At 51.0% G+C, this 19,938-nt stretch overlaps 1 protein-coding gene across 7 annotated transcripts in view; it reads left to right on the top strand.

The window, feature by feature from the left end:
• The first annotated feature begins 6,338 nt into the window (after positions 1 to 6,338).
• The window catches only part of SLC8A3 (solute carrier family 8 member A3), a 143,407-nt gene continuing 129,807 nt past the window's right edge, over positions 6,339 to 19,938 (top strand). For 2 of the 7 annotated variants that reach the window (XM_027066045.2, XM_027066047.2), the window contains exon 1: positions 6,568 to 7,363. The gene's annotated coding sequence lies outside the window, so the exon portion shown is untranslated. Of the gene's footprint in view, positions 6,485 to 6,565; positions 7,364 to 19,938 lie in introns of those variants that run through there. The other 5 variants (XM_027066048.2, XM_027066044.2, XM_053224621.1 and 2 more) reach the window with 4 other exon arrangements.

Raw genomic sequence — 19,938 nt, 5'->3', positions numbered from 1 at the left:
GGAACCCTGCTCCAGGTGAGCTCAAGCTCCACTTGGGGTGAGCCCTGCTTCTCTCTTTCTCTTCTCCCCACTTCCCCGCTCTCTCCTTCTGTCCCTCCTGGCATTCTCTCTCTGCCTCTCACTTCTGCCCTCTTACTCTCAAACAAATAAAACAAAACATTGCTGGGAGAATTTAAAGACAATGTAAAATAAATAGATAGCTAATCCTTGTTCATGAGTCCAAAGACTCAATATTATAAAGATGTAAATTATCTTCAAATTGATCTATAGATTCAGTGCCATCTTAATAAAAATCCGGCAGGCATTTTTGTGAAAATCAATGAACTGATCCTAAAATTTATATGCAATTGCAAATAAATACATATTCGTACGTATACAAGAATAACCAAGATACTCATGAAAAGAACGAAGCGAAAACACTCGCTCTACTAAATAGCAAGATTTCTTATAAGTTACAGAAATTAAGACATATGAGGTACAGAATAGAAAAATAAACCCATAAAACAGAGAGTCCACAAACAGACCCATATATACACCAATACTTGGTTTGTATCAGAAGGTGACATTGCGGGTGAAATGATCTCTTTTCAACAAATTGTTCTGGGTCATTTGTATGTCCACACGGGAAAAAAACGAAATTTCACCCCTTCTTTACGTTAAATCAAAAAAGATATGAAAATCAAAAGCCCTATAAATACAGAGAACCAGCTCGTGGTTGCCAGAGGGGAGGGCAGTGAGGGGAAGGGCAAAAATAGGTGAGGAAGAATGGGAGATCCAGGCATCCAGTTATGGAATGAATAAGTCACGGGAATAAAAGACACACTGTAGGAAATATCGTCGATGATATTGTAATAGTGTTATACGGTGACAGATGGTAACTACACTTGTGGGGAGCGCAGCATAATGTACACAGAAGTTGAATCATGACGTGGTACACCTGGAACTTATGTTTGTGTCAACTACACTCAAATGAAAACGTTTAAAAAATACAATTCTGGGGGCGCCTGGGTGGCTCAGTCGGTTGAGCGGCCGACTTCGGCTCAGGTCATGATCTCTCGGTCTGTGAGTTTGAGCCCCGCGTCGGGCTCTGTGCTGACAGCTCAGAGCCTGGAGCCTGTTTCCGATTCTGTGTCTCCCTCTCTCTCTCTGACCCTCCCCCGTTCATGCTCTGTCTCTGTTAATAAATAAACGTTAAAAAAAAATTAAAAAAAAAACAGATTCCCACTATTCTTCTAATTCTAGAAGAATTATAGAGCCAAACTTTAAAGACAAAAATTAAGAATTCTAGAAGATAACACGGAAAAATATCCTGATGACCTTGGACAGACAAAGGATCAGAGAGCACTTAGGATAGAGAAAAAAAAATGATAACTGTGCTACACGAAAACTAAAAACTTTTAGGGGTGCCTGGTCGGCTCAGCCACTTGGGCCTCTGTTGATTTCGGCTCAGGTCATGATCCCAGGGTTGTGGGATCAAGCCCCATGATGGGCTCCCCACTGAGCATGGAGCCTGCTTAAGATTCTCTGTGTCCTTCTGCCCCTCTCCCCTGTTCACACACACACACACACACACACACACTCCCTCTCTCTCTCTCTCTCTTTCTCTAAAATTAAAACAACAAAACTAAAAATTAAAAACTTTTATTCATCAAAAGACACAATGAAGAGCACGAAAAGGCAAGCCACAGACTGGGAGGAGATATTTGCAATGCATGTAATGACAGAGGTCTCATATCCAGAATATGTAAAGACCCCCCCACAGGTCAGTAAGACAAAGGCAACCTTATAGAAAAATAAGCCACAGACTCAATCAGACACTTAACAAAAGAGGATATTCAAAAGCAAATGACTGTGTATTAAAAAAGTTCCCACTTCCAGAGTCAGTAGGAAAATGTAAATGACAAGCACAATTAAAGGGAAATACACACCCGTTGGAATGGCTAAAATCAAATAGATTGATAATACTAAGCACTGCCAGCAAGGTGATGCCGCAATGCTGGGGAGGGGCAGGTGTTAACGGCTACAAGCAGCTAAAACCCATCATTATCCATTATAGCTGCATGTTCACGAGCCATCAAGTCCATTCTGAGGTAAACACCCAGGAGAACCCAGTACACATGTGAACCAAAACACACGTATGAAAGTGTGCATAGCAGCATTATTCAAAATAGCCAAGAGATACATATAACTGGAAACAACTTAGACGTCAATCATGACCAGAATAAAAAATTACACTGTGGCGTATTCGTTCAGTGGAAACACCACAGCAAAGACCAGTCACAAACAGTTGCCACACACACTCTGGGTGAACCTTCCAGACATACTGTGAGCGGACACAATAGTACACATTATGCTTCCTTTTGCACAAAATCCCCAAATCACATTAAACTCAGGTAGCGTTTCAGAAGTTAGGAGAGTGGCTACCTTTGAAGACAAGGAAGTGTCACTGGGTGGGACCTGAGGAGTACCTGGGACACATAATATTTATTGTTCTGGGTGATGATTCAATGAACTATAATCACTTTGTGAAAATTCTTTGAGCTTATACTTACGACCTGTGCGCTTGTCTATATGCGTGTTCTACTTCAGTAGACAATTTCATTAAAGGAAATCCGAAGAAAAATAATTCAGTGAAAGATTTTGGAAATATAAGTTATAAGAAGGTTACAAATTATATAACCCACAGGGAAGAATTAGATCTTACTAAACTACCCTATTGTCAAAAATTCCTTATGAAACTTTTCTCTCTCTGACAGAGCTGCTCCAGGACTTACCTTAAGCTTCAACTTGATTGTCTGCTTCTTCCTCTCCTCAGCTACTCTCAGATTTTCTAGTCCCAGGGCCGCGGAAGGCTGGCACCTGGATACAGCGGTGCCTGAAACTAGCAGAGGTAGAGGCAGCAAAGGCAGGCAGTCTGTTCCTTGCGATGTGCCACCAACTTGTGGAGCCCTGGGGCGTCATGGTAAATAATGGGGCATAAGAGAGAATCCAGTGGCAGGCTCTCAATATTCACCATCTGCCCCATTGGGCTGCCAGCCCCTGGAGAAAGAAGGGCATCACCGCCTCCTGCATCAACATGGCTCCCTTCCCCTGCCCTTTTGAGTTCTCACGCCACTGCCACTTTCTCAATGAAGCTTCCAGGGCAAACTCCCCAAGCCACTTCAGTTAAGAAGCCAAACGGTGTCCCCTCCTTCCCTCAGCAGTCCCTTACCCTTCTCCTCTGCTTTGTTTTTTTCTCCACTGCCCCGTGTATTGTGTTCATTCATTTTTATCATCTGTCTCTTCCTTGAGAATGTAGGTTCTATGAGGGCAGGGATTTTTACCTTCACAATCCATAGCTGTATCCCCAGCACTTAGAATAGTATCTGGCACATCGAAGGTGTTCCACAAATATTTACGGAGTGAAAAAACACACATAAAGGTGTATAGCACAGCGTCATAGCGTGCATTCAGTAAAAGCTGGTCTCCTTCCCCCCCCCTTTTTTTTAATTCTAAAAGTCAGGTTGTTTCAAGCTTCCAAATAACCTCAGGTAACTCCTTAAAGTTGGAATATAGCAAACACACATAGAATCAGCCAGAATACTTGGATTCTGAATTCGTCTGCTCTGGCTGCCACAACAAAATTCCACAGGCTGGGTGGCTCAAACAACGGAAATATGTTTTCTCCCGCGCCGGAGGCTACAAGTCCAAGATCAAGGTGTCAGAGGTTTTGATTTCTGCCGAAGCCTCTCTCTCGACTTGCAGATGGCTGCTTCCTGGCATGTCTTCACGTGGTCTTCCCTCCCCCTTGTCTGTGTCCTAATCTCCTTTTCTTATAAGAACGTCAGTCATTCCATCAGGACCCACCCTCATGACCTCATTTAACTAACTACCTCTTCACCTCATGTTCTGAAGTGCAGGAGGTTTACCAGTTCGACCTACACATTTGGAGGTGGGGGTGGGGGTGGGGGTGGGGGTCACCCTTCAGCCCGTAACAGTTTAGTCCTTTTGAGCCACTGAATCCTCACATCAACCCCATGAGGTGGATGTTATTGTTATTATTACTTCTTCCATGGAGCTGGTGAGGACACAGGGGCTCAGAAGGGAGGGCTGGGTTTTGTTCGCACACATGCATCGCTCTGTCTACAGCCGTGGGTGAACGTGTGACGCTTCCCTCACCTCCTGCCTTTCTACCCAGTCACACCCTGCCACAGGTGACAAGAAGAGGAGGCTCCTGGCAGTTTGTGGGTAGTTCTAAAAAAAGGACAAGACCCATTCTGTCTGTATTGTCGCCGTTGTTGTTTCAGTGAATGGGTAATGTTCCTCGAAGAAAGAGCAAGAGCTAGAAACACACAAAGAGAAGAAAACTCTAGAACAAGCAACACTAATCTCCAGGGACAGAAAGCAGATCAATGGTTGCTTGGCGGGGGGGGGGGGGTGGGGGGGGGGTGGGGGTGGGGAGGAGGGAGAACTGTAAAGGAGCTAGAAGCCTTCAGGGGGGAGATGTAAACATTCTGTATCTTGATTGCAGTTGTTGTCCTTGTATGTACTGTTGTCAAAATCCATCGACGTGTACACTTAAAACAGGTGAATTTTTTTGTATATAAATTATGCCTCGACACATTTGACTTCAATAGAAAAATAAACCAGTAGGCATCTCACCACGTAAAGACAACCACCATTACCATTTTGGTATGTTTATGCTGCTGGGGCGTGCGTGCACACGCACACACACACACACACACACACACACACTCCATGTTCTGTTTTTTCTTCTCTCTCAATAACATATCATGAAAACCTTTCCATGTCAGTACGTGGAAAGCTGCACTGGCATTTTTATAATGGTAGAATACATCATTCCATAATATGATCGACTTCAACCAATTCTGGGGGAAAAATTAAGATGTTTCCAATTTTTCACTATTCTAAACACTACCATGAATATCCTTGTAAGTATTTGAGCACACCCTTAACTATTGCCCTAGAATAAATTTCTCCCAGTAAAATTACTGAGTCAAAAGAAGTTCACATTTTTTAAGGAATTTGATATATCTTTCAAAAGTGCCCTCCCCTAAAAGCTACACCAATTTATGCGCCCGCTGGCCATCTCTTGGTCTTGACTGTGGACAGATCAACATTGTGGATCTCCATGGAAACAGACAAAAAGAAAATCCCACCGGTGACATACCCTAAAATCCTCAAACTTTAGAAATTATTGAAATCCTACAGAGTCAGTGTCTCAGCCCTAACCACCAAACTCAAGGGCCATGAAGGTGCAGGGCTGAGATCACAAGGCTCAGTTAGGAGCACCTCCGGGACTCAACTCAGGGTGGAAGCCACCCATGATGTGCTGAAGGAGCACTGAGTCAAGGGCTCAGAAAAGAACTCCAGTCGTCCTAGGCTCAGACACTTTCTAACTCCTATGCCCACTTGTCTCTTTGGACCAATCTTGTTCTAGAACTCAGGGGAGCTGGGGATCCTGGGAGTTGCACATACTGCTGTGGTTATCAGTGAAAACTCTAGTTGGTTCCACCTTATTCCAATCCTTGGCTCTGCTGTTCGTAGCCCCAGGATGGTTATTTGGCCTCTCCAAGGCTCAATTTCCTCAAAAGAAACGTGGAGTTAATAATTCTACTTATCTCACAGAGTTTCACGAGGATGACATAAAATAATGCAATCAGATTCATTAGCAAGGCGCCTGGCCTTAAGGAGGTGCTGATACTTGCTAAGTATCATTCTTTTGGCCCCTCGTACTTGCTTCCGGCTGCAGAGGCCTGAGGTGAACAACTTCCCACCTTTCTGTTCTGCCCCAGCACCCCTACTGCTGTCTCTACGAAGGCCCAGCCAGCCACCAAGCTCGTTTTAGATCTGCCTAATGGCCACCGATAAACTAGATGAAACCTCATTCTTAGGGGAGGCCTGGCCATCCCTCCTGCCTCCAGGACCACGCCTGACAAATATAGAAGAAATTACAGGCATCCGATTTCAGGCTGCGTGTGTACATTTTGTCTGAGCCAAGCCCCAAACCCTACTTCTGCTGCTGCATCAAAAGACCATCTCTCCTCCAGGCTCCAGGCCCAGGGTAGGCAGCAATTTGGGACGCAGCCCCCTCTTATTTTTAGCCTTAAAAACCCAAAAGCCAACATACCAGCGCTCACCCAAGCGTCTCGCACAAGCTGTTGTTTGATTTGGGTTGAGAAAATGACAGAGTTCTGCACCAAGAACAGAAGGGAAAAAAAAAAAAAAAAGAGGGGAAAAAGGGAGTTTTCTTTTCCCTCCCCTGCCAACCTCCATCCCCCCTCAACTCCTCCCTTAGGCCTGGGTGGACCCTGCCTGGGTAATCGTCCCCTGCTATATTTAAAAACCACAGATGTGTTGGTGGAGACTTCATTTCGGAATTGCAGGCGGCGTCTCCTGAGGACAAGGGGAAAGCCGGTGCCGCGCGCCCGCCTGGCCGCCCTCCCCGCCCGCCGCCCGGAGCCCCGGACTCCGCGGAATCCAGGTCAGGACGCGCCGCCGTGTCGGGAGTGCCGCCGGCCGGGAGGCGCCCGGGCGCCGGGCTCCAGCGATTGGGTGGGTGGCCGCGGGCGAGGGCTTCCGCCCGCGTTCGGCCCCCCGGGGGCCCTCGGGCCGCGAGGCGCAGGTCCACTCGCCCGCGGCTGCTCGGGGCGCTATCTGAAAATCCCCCTCGGCGCGCGAGGATAAATATGCGCGTCTTGTCATTCGGTGCGGCTCCCTGGCTCCCAGCTGATAGGGTGACGTTCGGTTGGGAGGCTTGGAGATTGGCTTTTTGATTTGGCTTCTTGCTGCAGCTTAATGGGCAAAGCTCGCGGCTCGCCCAGAAACCAGCCCCTCCGCGCGAACCCTCCGCGCGGCGAGGCCGACACGTCCCCCGCGGTGACGGCGTGCCAGGCGGAGAGCCGGCGCGCGCCCAGCCCCGGGAAAGCCCCGGCGACGCGGCCGCGAGCCGGGGTCCCTCGGAGCCGCCAGGGCGCGCCGGGCCGCCCGCCTTCCCGCCCCTCCCGGCAGGGATCCCCCCGCTGCCGGCGGCCGGGACTCCGGGCCTCCCCGGGCTCAGTTCCCGAGCCCGCGCCCCGGCCCGGGCTCCTCCGGGGGTCCTCGGCGGGGGGGGGGTCTCCCCGCTCCCCTCCAGGCCCCCTGCCCTGGCCGCAGCCCGCGCGCCCCGCCGAAGGCTGCGAGCCCACGAGCCCCGCGGGCGGCGGCGGCGGCCGACTGACATGCCCCGGACGCGGCTGCGGCCGGCGGGCAGCCCGCGGGGGCGATGAGCCGCTGCGGCCGCTGAGCAGCCGGGCGGCGGGGCGTCGCGCACCTTCCTCTCCCCCTCGCTTGGCCACTCCGCTCCGGAGACCGGGAGGAAACGGTGAGTAATGGGGTGAGCCTCCTGCCCTTCCCCCTCGGCGGGCGGCCGAGGCTGGGGGGTTGGGGTGCCCCCCCCTCCCCGGAGGGCTCTCGCTTGGGAATGCTTGTGTTAATTAAGTTATTTCTCAAGATCATTCATACGGGCTGCCTTCCTGTGGGTTTTAGTGCCTGGAGAGGTGGGGGGAGGGTGCCCCGGAAAGTGAACGTTTTGTCTGCGGAGCCCGGGGTGGGGGTGGTATTGTGGCAGAGTGTCTGGTGGGGGGGGGTCGGGGGTGGGGGGGCAGAACGAGACGCCGGGGCATGTGTGTGCGCTCGGGCGGCGGGTGCACAGCGGGGGGACCGAATGCTGCGGCGCGGGCCGGCTGCGTGTGTGCCCGTGTGCCGGCCGTGCCGGGGCGTGCGGCGCTCCCGGGGCCGTGAGTGCCCGCCGGGGTCGGGGGCTAGGAGCCGAGAGCGGTCCCCCGCGGCGCGCGCCCGCGGCCCCACACGCACGCGCGCGCCCAACCCCGGGACTCCGCGGCCGCGGGTCGGGAACCGCAGCCCCGGCGCACCGGCCCGCCGCGGCCAAGGGGGCGGGGAGAGAGAGGGCTTCTCCGGTCCTGGGCCCTCCCGACCGCGGGGGTCTGGGCGGGCCGCGGCCAGGTGGAGAGAAGGGAGGTGTGTAACTATCCCCCCCCAACACACACACACACACACGCGCGCGCGCACACACCCCACACGCACGCACACACACCACACGCACGCACACAGGCCCTCTTTCGGAGGCTAGCGCTGCTCTGCAGACCCTGCCTGACCTGCTCCGAGGACCTGAGCCACTGGGGGAGATGTAGAAAGCGATTTGCTCCGGGGGTGGGGGGTGGGAAGCAGTTTTTCGTCTTTATTCAGTGTGTTTTATTTTTAACCGTGGAGGGAGTGGAGGGGGGGGTTTAAATAGAACAAATGCCTTTAATGCAGTGCCATAAATTTACCCGCTTGCTGCCCGCCTCTCTCTCTCTCTCTCTCTCTCTCTCACTCTCTCTCTCACTCTCTCTGTCTCTCTCACTCACTCACTCGCTGGTCTTTTCTGGCGACTGTAAAACAAACCCTGAACGTTTGGTGGTTGGGGCTCCTGGGCAGAGGGTAGAAATTGGGGCAGTTCCTCAGAAGGGCAGGCGGTAGAAATTGGGGCAGTTCCTCAGAAGGGCAGGCAGCGAGGCTCCGAGCCCCATGATGGTCAAGAAACACCCGAGACTGGGGAGTTGTGGGTACGTGATGGGCGAGCAGCCGGCCTGCTGGTGGGGCACCGAAAGGGAACCCTCAGGGCCTCTGGCGACCTCGTGACTTGCGGCCGCGTGTGATTAATCTTCCACAGCTGTTGTGCCCCATCCACTGGAGCCGAGCGCTTGTTTACCTCGATTTTCAAATATAGCTGCTGCGCCATGCTCTTCCTGAAATAGGGGGACCCGTGCACTCTTGGGGCGCTGGCCTTCCGCCGGCCCTTCTTTGTGCCGGCCTCCCAAGTTGGAGAGGAACCTGCGTTCTTGTGCCTTGCACCTCCTCGTCCCAGGATGATTGATCCCAGAGCTTAGGGTGACTTGGTGGGGGCTGATCACCCCAGCTTACCATCTACAAGTCCTACCCGCAGCCCCCGCCCACAGGTCCACTTCCTAGCCTTTTCCTTTAAATAAAATACAGGTATTGGGCTGAGAAGAAGCAGATGGAGTGTAAAGAAATGAACTTGGTTGAAGTCCTTCTTGAGCTTGATGGAGATAGGAAGGCTGTTCACGCAGTTTTCTGTACCCAGAATGCTTTATTGTTCTTCCAGCACCCCTAAACTCCAACCCTATTCTGGTCTCAGGTACTCCTCTTCCACCTCCAGCTCTTAGTTCATTGGTTACTTCTTCCAGGAAGCCTTCCAGACCTTCTCTGACTGGGCCAGCCTCTCTATACACTCATAACCTGAACCTATTATTTTGAAGTCTCTTAAAGATGCACATTAAATTTACTTACGTGATTGAGTAATGCTAGTCACACCTCTAGACAGGAAGCTGCATGAAGAGAGGGAACATGGCTCGTGTTTATTCACATCGTAACCCCAAGACTTCGCACTGTGCCTGGCATGCTGTAGGCACTCAGTAAATGCTGGATGAACGAATGAACTTGAAGAGCCAAGTTATCCCTCCTCTCCGCTCCTGGTCCTCTGATCTCCACTTTGGTGTCTCGTGTACTTGCCTTCCGTGGTCTCCTGATCAGAGAAAAGAGAAAAAGGATAACAAACTCACCCTGTAAAAAAACATTTCCTTCCTTTAGGCTCCTTCCTGGGCTGGAACCCTGAAGCTGGGGGAGTGTGTTCTTGCCCCATCCCTGCCCTGTCCCTGAGCCAGTCTTTGGGCATAGTTGCTGGTATTGTCCATGGTAGTCACTGGGGCATTGTTCCCTGGTCCATCCCTGCTCACAATCTGGATTTGGGGAAATGGGTCACACTTCTTGGCTTCCCTTTAAGCTACCAAGGTTAGGTGAGAAGAGAGGGCAACCCCCTTCTCACTCAAGCCTGGGGGTTTTGCCTAGAGGTTCAGATATTTGGTGAAGTTCCGAAATGTATCAGTCTCTGAAAGGAAAAAGCACTCATTTATTCAATTAGTTATTTGTTCAGTAAGTATTCAACGACAGCCTACTCTGCCAGCCATTTGCCTGGTACAGAGGCAAATAAAATAGAATGGTCCTTTTCCTCATAAACACACATTCATTCCAGCAGGGATCATCAACTAGTTAACTGCAGTTACCGTATAAAGTGATTGCTTTCAGGGGAGGGTAAATCCTGGGAGTAGTGGAAGAATGTAGGGAGACCACCTCTTCTGGGGGCTTAAGGAGGACTTCTAGGGACAGCCATCCCACAAAGAAAGGATGGGTAGGGGTTGGCTTTGGTGAGAGCAGAGAAGGGAGTGGGGAGAAAGTGTTATGACCCAGGGGATCCATATGCAAAGGCCTAACATGGATAATGGCTCTTCCAAATGACTGAAGACAGAGGGTACAATTCTGGGAGAGGGGTTTGGAGGACCCTAGGGGGCCAAACCTTGAAGGGCTTGTACTCCGTGCTAAGGAATTTCACTGTTTCCAGTGGGGGCTTTAGGAAGGTTGTTAGCACTGAAGTGCCTGCTCAGATTTGCATTTGGGAAGATATGTTGAGACTGGAATGTAGGGAGAGAGACCAAGGCAGGGAGTTGGGAGGCCTCAGTAGAAACTCTTGGGCATCTTCTGGGGGGCCTGTGAGGGAGGGGTATGGGTTCCTCATTCTGTTTTAGCCCACAAGCCGGAGCTGCTCTTCTAGGAAGACATTCCCCCATTTTCTTCAATGAGATTGGCTTGTGTTTGGTTGTCTGTGTTTTGTATGGTCACTCTAAACCCCACACTGACAAGGCGCCCTAGGGAGAAGAGAATGAAAAGTGGCTCCAGCAGATGTAAAACACACTTCCTCGTCTACTGAGCTGCAAAGCCGGGTGAACTGCCAAAGACCTGAGATCTCTGAGGTCTGGAAGGGTAAGGAGGATTCAGATCCGTATTTGGATCCATAGAGACTATTGAGCAAGATATTTAGATAGAGAGAACCACAAGTATATGCATATGTATGTGTGTATGTATATGTGTATGTGTATGTATATGTGTCGTTTTTGATAACATGGAGAGTGAATAAAGACTAATTCCAGAATCAAGCATATTTGCAGATGGTATACAGAATCACGTCTACCCAAGACAACAGCTCTGTTTCATCCTGGATGAAATGTACTGCTTTGATACTTGCCATGACAAATCATGCCTCCCTGGTCGTATGCAGGGGCGCTGGTTCGTGGGGGGCCTGGATCCCGAAGTGGGACTGGAAACTGAAATCCTTCCCTGGCTTCCCTGTGGTCGTTTCTGAAACCATTTGAGAAGAGAGGCCCCTAGAGTCGGGCACTGCTACGCTCATCCTGCAGAATGAAGCCAGGCAGTGTGCACTTGGTCAGCATTCTTCCTTTGCACCCGGACCTGCCCACTTCGTTCCTCACCTGCCCTGCCACTAGTCTCGGAGTAGAAAAGGTCTCCCTTCCTCTCCTGCACGGTGCCTGGCGGCCGCCCCTGCGCTGCCTTCATCAGCTTGCCTTGTGCACTTTCTCCTCCATACTGGACCCCCTCCCTCCAACTCTTAGAATGCTCAGCAAGCGCCATCTGGAAAAGAATGTCCCTCATCCAATTCCTACCCCTTCCTGCTCCCTTTCCAGCCAGCTTTCACCAAACTCTTGAAATTTTAGAGTAAACATCTGTCTCCATCTCGTCACCTCACTCATTCACTTAGCCCCATGCTTTCCCACTTTTCGGTACCCTCTGCTCAACTGCCGTCCGCCGAGGACTTCTCACTTCCCCAGGTATAGGAACTCGTTTCTGATCTCTTTCCCCGCCATCAGATAAGATCGACAGTTCCTTCCAGACAACTCGCCCCTCTTGGCTTCCACCACACTGAGCTCTCGAGGACCCTCAGTTCTCTAGGCGGCCCCCTTGCTCTTCCTCTCCAGGGGTCTCTCCTCCCTCTCGTTCCCCTCCCCCACTGGCCCTCGGCAGTCTCCCTCAGTGGTTGGTGCCGTGATGGTGGCTCCCCTGTCACTGTAGCTCCCCACGCCCAGTGTCTTGTTTCCAGCCACTTGCACAGTATCTCTGACAAGGTGCTACCTCAGCGCCTCAAACCGAGTTTCTGCTAAACTGACATTGTCTTTGTCCTTAGAAGCTACTTCTCTTGACTTCCCACTTTCTGTTGATGGCACCATCCGACTTCCAGTCACCTTGGCTCACAATCCCCAAGTTTATCTTTGACTCCTCTGCCTTATTTGCCTGAATATTGCTAGTGTCCGAGAAGTCCCTCCCCATCTTCTCTATCCCTACCACCCGCACCTGAGTACATCTGATAAGCTCTTACGAAATAGTAACGGTACCGGGGATAGTTACTGTTCTAGGAGTTTACCACCTGACAGATACTCGGTTGCCAAATGCTTGACTTTGATTTTCCCATTCGGTCCTTACCATACCCCGTGAAGTAGTGGCTGTTATTGTTAAACTACATAAAATAGTTTCCTGACGCCTTCCCAGCTTCACCCTCCAATTCGTATTAAGACTGGTACAGGATCGGGGCGCCTGGGTGGCTTGGTAGGTTGAGCGGCCGACTTCGGCTCGGGTCACGATCTCGCAGTGTGTGAGTTCGAGCCCCGCGTCGGGCTCTGTGCTGACAGCTCAGAGGCCTGGAGCCTGCTTCGGATTCTGTGTCTCCCCGTCTCTCTACCCCTCCCCTCCTCACGCTCTGTGTCTCTCTCTCAATAATAAGTAAACGTTAAAAAAAAAAAAAAAAGACTGGTACAAGAACCCCCTCCTAAAACACCCTTCTGGGGCTGCCTGCCGTTTTTCTACACAGAAACCCTGAGGGGCCTCCTGTGTTTGACCGCTGTCCAACCTGCCTGTACTCAAGGCTCTCCACAGCCTGGTTCGCCACTGCACGTGAAGCTTCTTGCCCCACAGTTCCTGTGTGGGCACCTCAGTAAACTTGTCCTTTCCTCTTCTGTGCCTTTGTTCATGGCTTCCTTCTCACCTGTTCCTCAGTGTTCCATTCCAATGCCTCTTCCTGATGGGAAGGCTTCAGCGGAGAGCAGTCCCTTCCTCTGGATTTTAACACCGCATCTGCGGACATGCTGAAATGCAGGTGTTTTGTTTTGTTTTTCCAGGTGGCTTCCCACCCCTCTTGGATCACGTGCTTTTTCTCTCTCCCGCTCTCTGTCACATGCTGCGGTGGGCGTTTCAACGAATAAGGAAGGAGTGAATAAATGAATAACCTCCCTTACTTTTGAGGGGTCAGGAAAGGGGATCTGTCCCATTTATCATAAAAGAAGCCAGTGGTGACGTCCCCGGTGTGTCTGTTATCTCACTGGGTTTCTAGAGATCAGCATGGCCAGCCAACTCAACTCTCTGGATGTGTGGCCTACACCGGGCCCCGAGCTGGTTGAGTGTCCTGATGGCCTTCGGCTGGCACTCCTGCACGGAGTCCCCTCCCCCTACAACACTGCGGGGCATTCACAGAATGATCAGTAATGCTCTAGACCCCAAATGCTCCTGCACCACGCCCTGCTTCCTTTTCCGTCCAGGAAGGCTGTGTCTGGAGCCACGCAGACTCTGCTGAGGGTCTTTGTGGGACTGCTCTGCTCGGGAGCTTTCCAGAGGCTCTGGCCACCCCCTGCCACACCAGCGTCCTCTCTCCCCTATGACACTGGAAGAGCTGAGTTGAGCCTGTGCCTTCTGGCCCCTCAGGAGGAAGCAGTGGGGGAGTTGGCTTCGAGGGGAATCGTGACAGGAGTGGGGAGAGAGCACAGCTGACCCCCCTCCCGTCCTCGGAGTCTGCCCCTGGCACCCTCTTGTTGAAGGAGGCCCAGAGTGCCCTAGAGCTGATGGTACAAGAGGACCCCCAGCCGTGGCTCAGAGAGATGATTTTGACTGCTCGCCAGAGCCCCTTTGTTCTCCATTCAGGCAATGATATGATTTAATTCCATATTTCAACATTTGAAAATTAAGAGAAATTAAATGGCATTAAAATAAATCAGGCTTCTGGAGAACGAGCCGGGGAAAAGGTACATAAAGGCAGCTAATCACCAGCTTCCCCTTGGTGTGTAGGCAGCAGGGCAGAGGGGTGGCATTCCTCTCTCCGTGGGCAACCCCAAAAGATAGAGCACGGGTGGCTTTCTCTGGGGAACAGAGAGAGGGAGGAGCAATACCCCCTCCAGCCGCCCTGGGCTTCTCACTCCCTTGACCCAGCCCTGGCAGGAGAGGTTTTCTCTTGGTCCTTTCTGAAATGACTAAACTCCCGGAGGCTTCGTGGAAGGAGCCCTCGGGGAGCCGGAGGACCAAGGTTTGCTTCCGGCTCCCTTATTAATTGGCATAGAGATTCTTGGCAATTACCTGAGCCCGCAAGGTTTCCTCATCTGTATGAGCGATCTCACAAAAGGATTACGTGAGACCAGGTGAGTGCGGAGGCCTTTGTAAACCGTTGGCATGTAGTGTTGGCCTAAGATCTGTAGAGCGAATGATGCACCCCACGTGCTGCTTATTGTTATGCTACACACTGTGGGATAAGGTGCCAACGGGGGGGCCGTGGCGCAGAGAAGAAATCGTGTTTAGGGATAGCCTCAGAACTGCTGTCCAAACACTGTGTGCTCTTGTTCTTTTGAAGGAAGGAAACGGACTGCTCTGTGCGGCCAGTGGCTTTAACCGTTTACCTCTCTACCCTCCAGCTTCCCAGGAGGTTTGAAGCCCCCCTCGTTGGTGCCTCTTTCCTGTATTTGCTCAGTTCTGCAGAGGCAGCATTGATCCTCTCAGCAAACACGACACTCACTCGGCCAGGCGCCGGCCGAGGCCCTGAAGATGCTGTCAGCAAGAAGGCGAACAAGAGGGACAGGTTTCCAGCTACCATGGGGTTTATAGTCTACGATAAACCAGTAGACAGGCTAACGGAAACAATGATGATTTCAGCAGGTGATACGTGCTGTAAAGAAAACGAACCATGGTGTTCCAGAGAGTGCCGGCAGGGACGCTGGGACCCCCTTTGGATAAGGCGAGGAGGGGAAAAGCCTCTGAGAAGCTGGCATCTGAGACCTGAGTGATATGAAACAGTGACCCATGGGGATCTTTAGGGTAAGGGTGTTCGAAGCAGAGAGAACAGTAAATGCAAAGGTCTCAGGGCAGGTGCGCGCCTGATGTGGTCTAGAAACCTCAGAGAACACCGCCTTCACTACAGGGGAGTACGCAGGCAGCGAAACAGAGTCGCAGGAGGGAAGGGCAGTAAGTTAGAAGGTGAAGGCAGAAAGGGGGTGAGGAGTTCTGCAGGGAGAGAAGGTTGCGAGGGATGGCGTGGTCTGATTGAGGTTTTAAAAAGACATTTTGGGCCGTTTTGTGGAAAGTAGACTACAAGAGAAGGGGCAAGATCGGCAGCTACGGCGGGAGTCCAGGAGAGAGGTCTAACAGTGAATCTCCAGTAGCTAGAACAGAGCGTGGCACGTTATGGGCAGTACGTTTGGGAACACAAACCCGGGCCGAACCAAAAACCTGCGGCTGTGATGGGCACACAGAGACTCTTCTCACGAACCACGAGCAGAGTCAGGCTTTTCTTGGAGTCACTCTAGGATTTGAGTTCCTCCCAATGTTTTGGATCTTTAAAAAATACTTCTAATTTTTCTAGCTGGCAGTATTTCACAGGGGCAATGTGCTCATGAGTTTGTTTTCTTGTCTGTGACACTGCGCGCTCATTCGAGACAGACGTGAGAAATCCCACTCCGCCCGCTCTGTGTACGCAAATCCCCAAATCCTTTGCTCGCATTTGGATCCTGATCTTGGGAGCTTTTCTCTGCTGTCCTCCATGGCAGGGACCACACCTGCTTCATCGCTGCGTATCCAGAGTTTATCACAGTCTGGATGATCGAATGAGCAAATGGCGATGATGGTGACCAGACTAGGGAGCACCCCCATGCTTTGGTTGAATTCCAGGGCCCTCCTGCTCCCTTCCTGGAGAGTCCAGGACCCTCGCTGGCCTCATTTGCTACAGGATGTCCCTAACACAACATGTGTATCTCAGTTCAGTGGTTTTGTGTTGATTCCTTTGGCCTCTGTGCCTTTGGGCACTGTGGAGATCCCTGACGCGGGAGGAGCTCTGCAGGGCCCTGGGGAGGAAGAGGGTGTCTGATGTGGTTTGGTTTTTGCTGTGCCTCATTTATATTCTTTCACCGGCCTCCTCTTTTCAGTTGGTCTCCAGAACGCATTGATTCTACTTTTTTTTTTTTTTTAATGTTTGTTTATTTTTGAGAGACAGAGCACGAGCAGAGGAGGGACAGAGAGAGGGAGACACAGAATCCGAAGCAGGCTCCAGGCTCTGAGCTGTCAGCACACAGCCTGATGCGGGGCTCGAACCCACGGTCATGAGATTATGACCTGAGCCGAAGTCGGACGCCTAGTGGACTGAGCCACCCAGGCGCCCCAGAACGTATTGATTCTACTTTAAAGAGCTCACAGGTCCACACCTTCCACCACAGGCCCGCTCTCACTGCCTTGCTTTGGGTTCTGGCCCCCTCATACTCAGATGCCTTGGGAGACTCTGGACTCGTCTTCCTGCCTCCCGTCTTTTCCTTGCTTCTGTTCACCTACCTGGTTTCCCCGCTGTCTTCGTGCTAGGCTTCCTATCCCGAGGAAAAACATCAGTCTTGTCCCTCCTGTGATTGAAACACTTTTCAGCGGTTCCCCGTTGCCGCCGGGATAATGCTCTAATTCCTCGGCCGGGTGTACAAGGCCTTTTGCGAACGATTTCTTGCTTATCTCTGCAGCTTTGCTCCGGTGCCCGGTTCCTTCAGCCACACTGCTCACCCTCATTCAGGCTGCCGTGCTCGTTAGCACAGGCTTTCTGCTATTTCTTTGAGACACGCTGGCTTCCACCCAGTTAACTCCTGTTCCTTCTTCAAATCCTACATCTCAAGTGGCCTGGTTCATGAAACTGGCCCTGATGATTCCGGGCACAGCATGAGGCCTCCCTTCCTCCGTGCTCTCTTGGCACATTGCACAGGCTTCCAAATCTAGTACTTGTTTTGTTGTAATTATTTGGTTTTCTGTCACTGGCCTCAAGTGAAGTGGGTGCTCCTCACAGGGGATTATTTTTTGTTCATACTACTCAGACTTGAAAAACCGTGCTCACAGCATCCCCGACAGATGGGATGCTCCATATGAACACTGCCAAGAGTGGGAGAAATCGCTGGATCTTCTGCTTTCTATTTTTGCACAATTATTCAACGTATCTATTCATTCAGTAAATATATACTGAGTAACTACTATATGGCAGGCACTGATATAGGCACTGAGGATATAGAAATACCAAAGGGATAAAAATTCCCACCCTCTAGGAAATTTTATTCTAATTTTTCGGAGTGTGCAAAAAAAACAAAACAAAACAAAAAACGAGGTGGGCACAAATCAGAGTAATTTTCATAACTCTGTGAAAGTCAGCCCATGGCACGCCGGCTGGGTTTCATAAAAAATGCATGCATGCGTGAATGAAAGAATAAATGAATGAGCAAGCTAAGAGACCATGAGGAAACAAGTGTGGACAAGCCAACTAAGCCATCGTCGCTGAAAGGGAAAATAACTAGAAATCTGTCCTGCTGGCAATGGAAGAGCAGCGTCATTTTTTCCTCTGAAAATGGGAGGGACCTCTGGATCTTTTCTGTTTCCTCAGTAAACGTGTAAACCAAGCAGATGGCAGGTTTCGGGGGACACAGAGGGAAAGTCTACTTGGATGGGTAGGCAATCCTTGGCAAGGTGTGAAGGCAAGAGTCCAGGAGTGTGGGGTATCTGTCCGGGACACAGAAAGACTTTGTGCTACCCATTGTATGTCACAGCTCACAGTGTATGTCACATACACTAAGAGTTCTTCTCCTGGTCCAAAGAAAGTCTCTCATGGTCGGAATCCCTAAGACACAAATGTCATGGTCAGGCTGCATTCCTGTCTTCTCTTCCAGGATTTTCAGCCTTGGTTGTACCTCAAAATCAGGCAAGGAAATTTTAAGGCACTTCAATATCTAGGACTCCCAGAGAGTCCAGAACTTAGGTTTGGAGCTGGATCCAGGTGTCTGTATTTTTTTTTAGAGCTCCAGAGTTATTCTAATGCACATCCCTCTTCAGCATGTGGTCCTAGTTCCCTCATTGCCTCCAGCTCGGTGGGGGGCTGGGGGGTGACTTAAAGGCAGATGTAGATCCAGCAGTGGGAGAAACAGAATTTCGGAGGGCAAAGCCTTTCCTCTTCCCACGTCTCCGGCCCACTCTCATCGTTTGTGACATCCTAGACCTGCCAGAGACTTGCAGAGGGCAAAAACCTCTGGCTTCTACAGAGTCCGGTAAACCTTAGAATCATAGAATCAATGAGCCCTTGAGTCGTAGAATTTTAGGCAGAGAGGCAGAGAGGATGTCAGAGGTCACGTCCAACCTCTTTGTCCTATCAGTAGAGTTTCACTGAGTGTGACCACTTGTCCTAAAACAGAAAAGTAAAAAAATAAGGCTTCCCCATATAGAGTTGAGGTCCCTCAGGGAGTTTCCATGAGGGTGTAGAAGGTGGAGGAAGAGGGCTTTGTCGGGGAAGGTTTTCCAAAGGAGGTCGAGGGTTCTGGGACCCGCGGTTCTTGACTTATGGGCTCCAGATTCCTACCCTGCTTTTCCACCATCCCTCTCATCCCCTGGGGTTGGAAAGCAGATTTGGGCATTGGACATACCAAATTTCATAGCCTAGTAGTGCTCATCTAGTGGGCTTTGGGTGGGTTATTAATCTTTGAGCCCAAATCCTCTCTCATTTCTAAATTTTTAAAAAATTATATATGTTATTTTTGAGAGAGTGAGCAGGGAAGGGGCAGAAGGGTGGGGAGAAGAGAGGATTTGAAGCGGGCTCTGTGCTGACAGCAGAGAGCCCGACATGGGGCTCGAACTCACGAACCGTGAGATCATTACCTGAGCCGAAGCCGGATGCTTACCCAGCTGAGCCACCTAGGCGCCCCTAAATCCCCTCATTTCTAACACCGATAATAATACGTGTCTTATCGTGGGGTGCTTGGGTATGAAATAGCAGCCATAAAAGCACTTAATGCAGTTCTGGCCACAGAGCTGGTCCTTGATGGATAGATATGATTATTGTTTTTGTTGCCATTTTTAAGATGGTGTGTGCAAAGCATGAGGTGCGTAGGGCCTGCTGGTGCCCTACTCCCCCCGGGGAGGCTGCCACTTCTGGTGCGACGGCACCGAGGAGAACGTCAGCAGGGTCCCATGGGGTTTCCTGTGGTTTGGATGTTATTACGAATTTGACGGTCTTCAGGGAAGGCAAATACGACAAGCTCAGGAGATCGGAGAAGCAAGAACGGTGAGATGCCATACCACGTACTACTGCGAGGTTCTCTGTGTCATGAAGCCGTGCTGCATTGCAGCCACTGCCCTCGTGGTTTGAGACAGCTGGGAGTGACCAACCTGAGGGCTTAGAGCAGCACAAGTAAAAGATCTTCGTTCCCGTGGCATCATTGCAATCACTCGCTCTTGTGATTGCGTATTTGCTTCCCTCCCTCACCAGAAGATAAAAACTCTGTAAGGGTGGAGAGGTGGTGTAGCTCATTCGTGGCTGCACTCCCACTCACTAGCACAGAGCTTGGCCCCAAATGGGCGTTCAGAGAGCAGTTGTTTAAAAAATGGATTTGATCCAATGTGCTTTTGGCAGATCCAGAAGGTAGGCTCTCCTTGACTCTTTCTTTGGCCCCCCCCCTTTCCTACTGTCCTCCCTCAACCTACCCTCTTATACTCTCAGGGCTCCATGGGAGTCTGAATCCTGTGCCTGGTTCTCACAGGGCTATGGGCCAACCTCACCTGAATGGGTCCCTTCGGTTCCCTGCCCGTGGAGAGACAGGCCTGCCTGAAGTCGGGGCACCTTTGTCAAAGAGGACCTATGGAGACCGTCCCACCCGACGTGAGTTTTCTGGACGAGGAAGCTAACCCCCTGAGAGGTTCACTGACTCTTTGAAT

Source organism: Acinonyx jubatus, chromosome B3, assembly GCF_027475565.1.
Source record: "Acinonyx jubatus isolate Ajub_Pintada_27869175 chromosome B3, VMU_Ajub_asm_v1.0, whole genome shotgun sequence".
NCBI classification, from domain to species: Eukaryota; Metazoa; Chordata; class Mammalia; order Carnivora; family Felidae; genus Acinonyx; species Acinonyx jubatus.
This window is presented reverse-complemented; position numbering and strand designations above follow the sequence as displayed.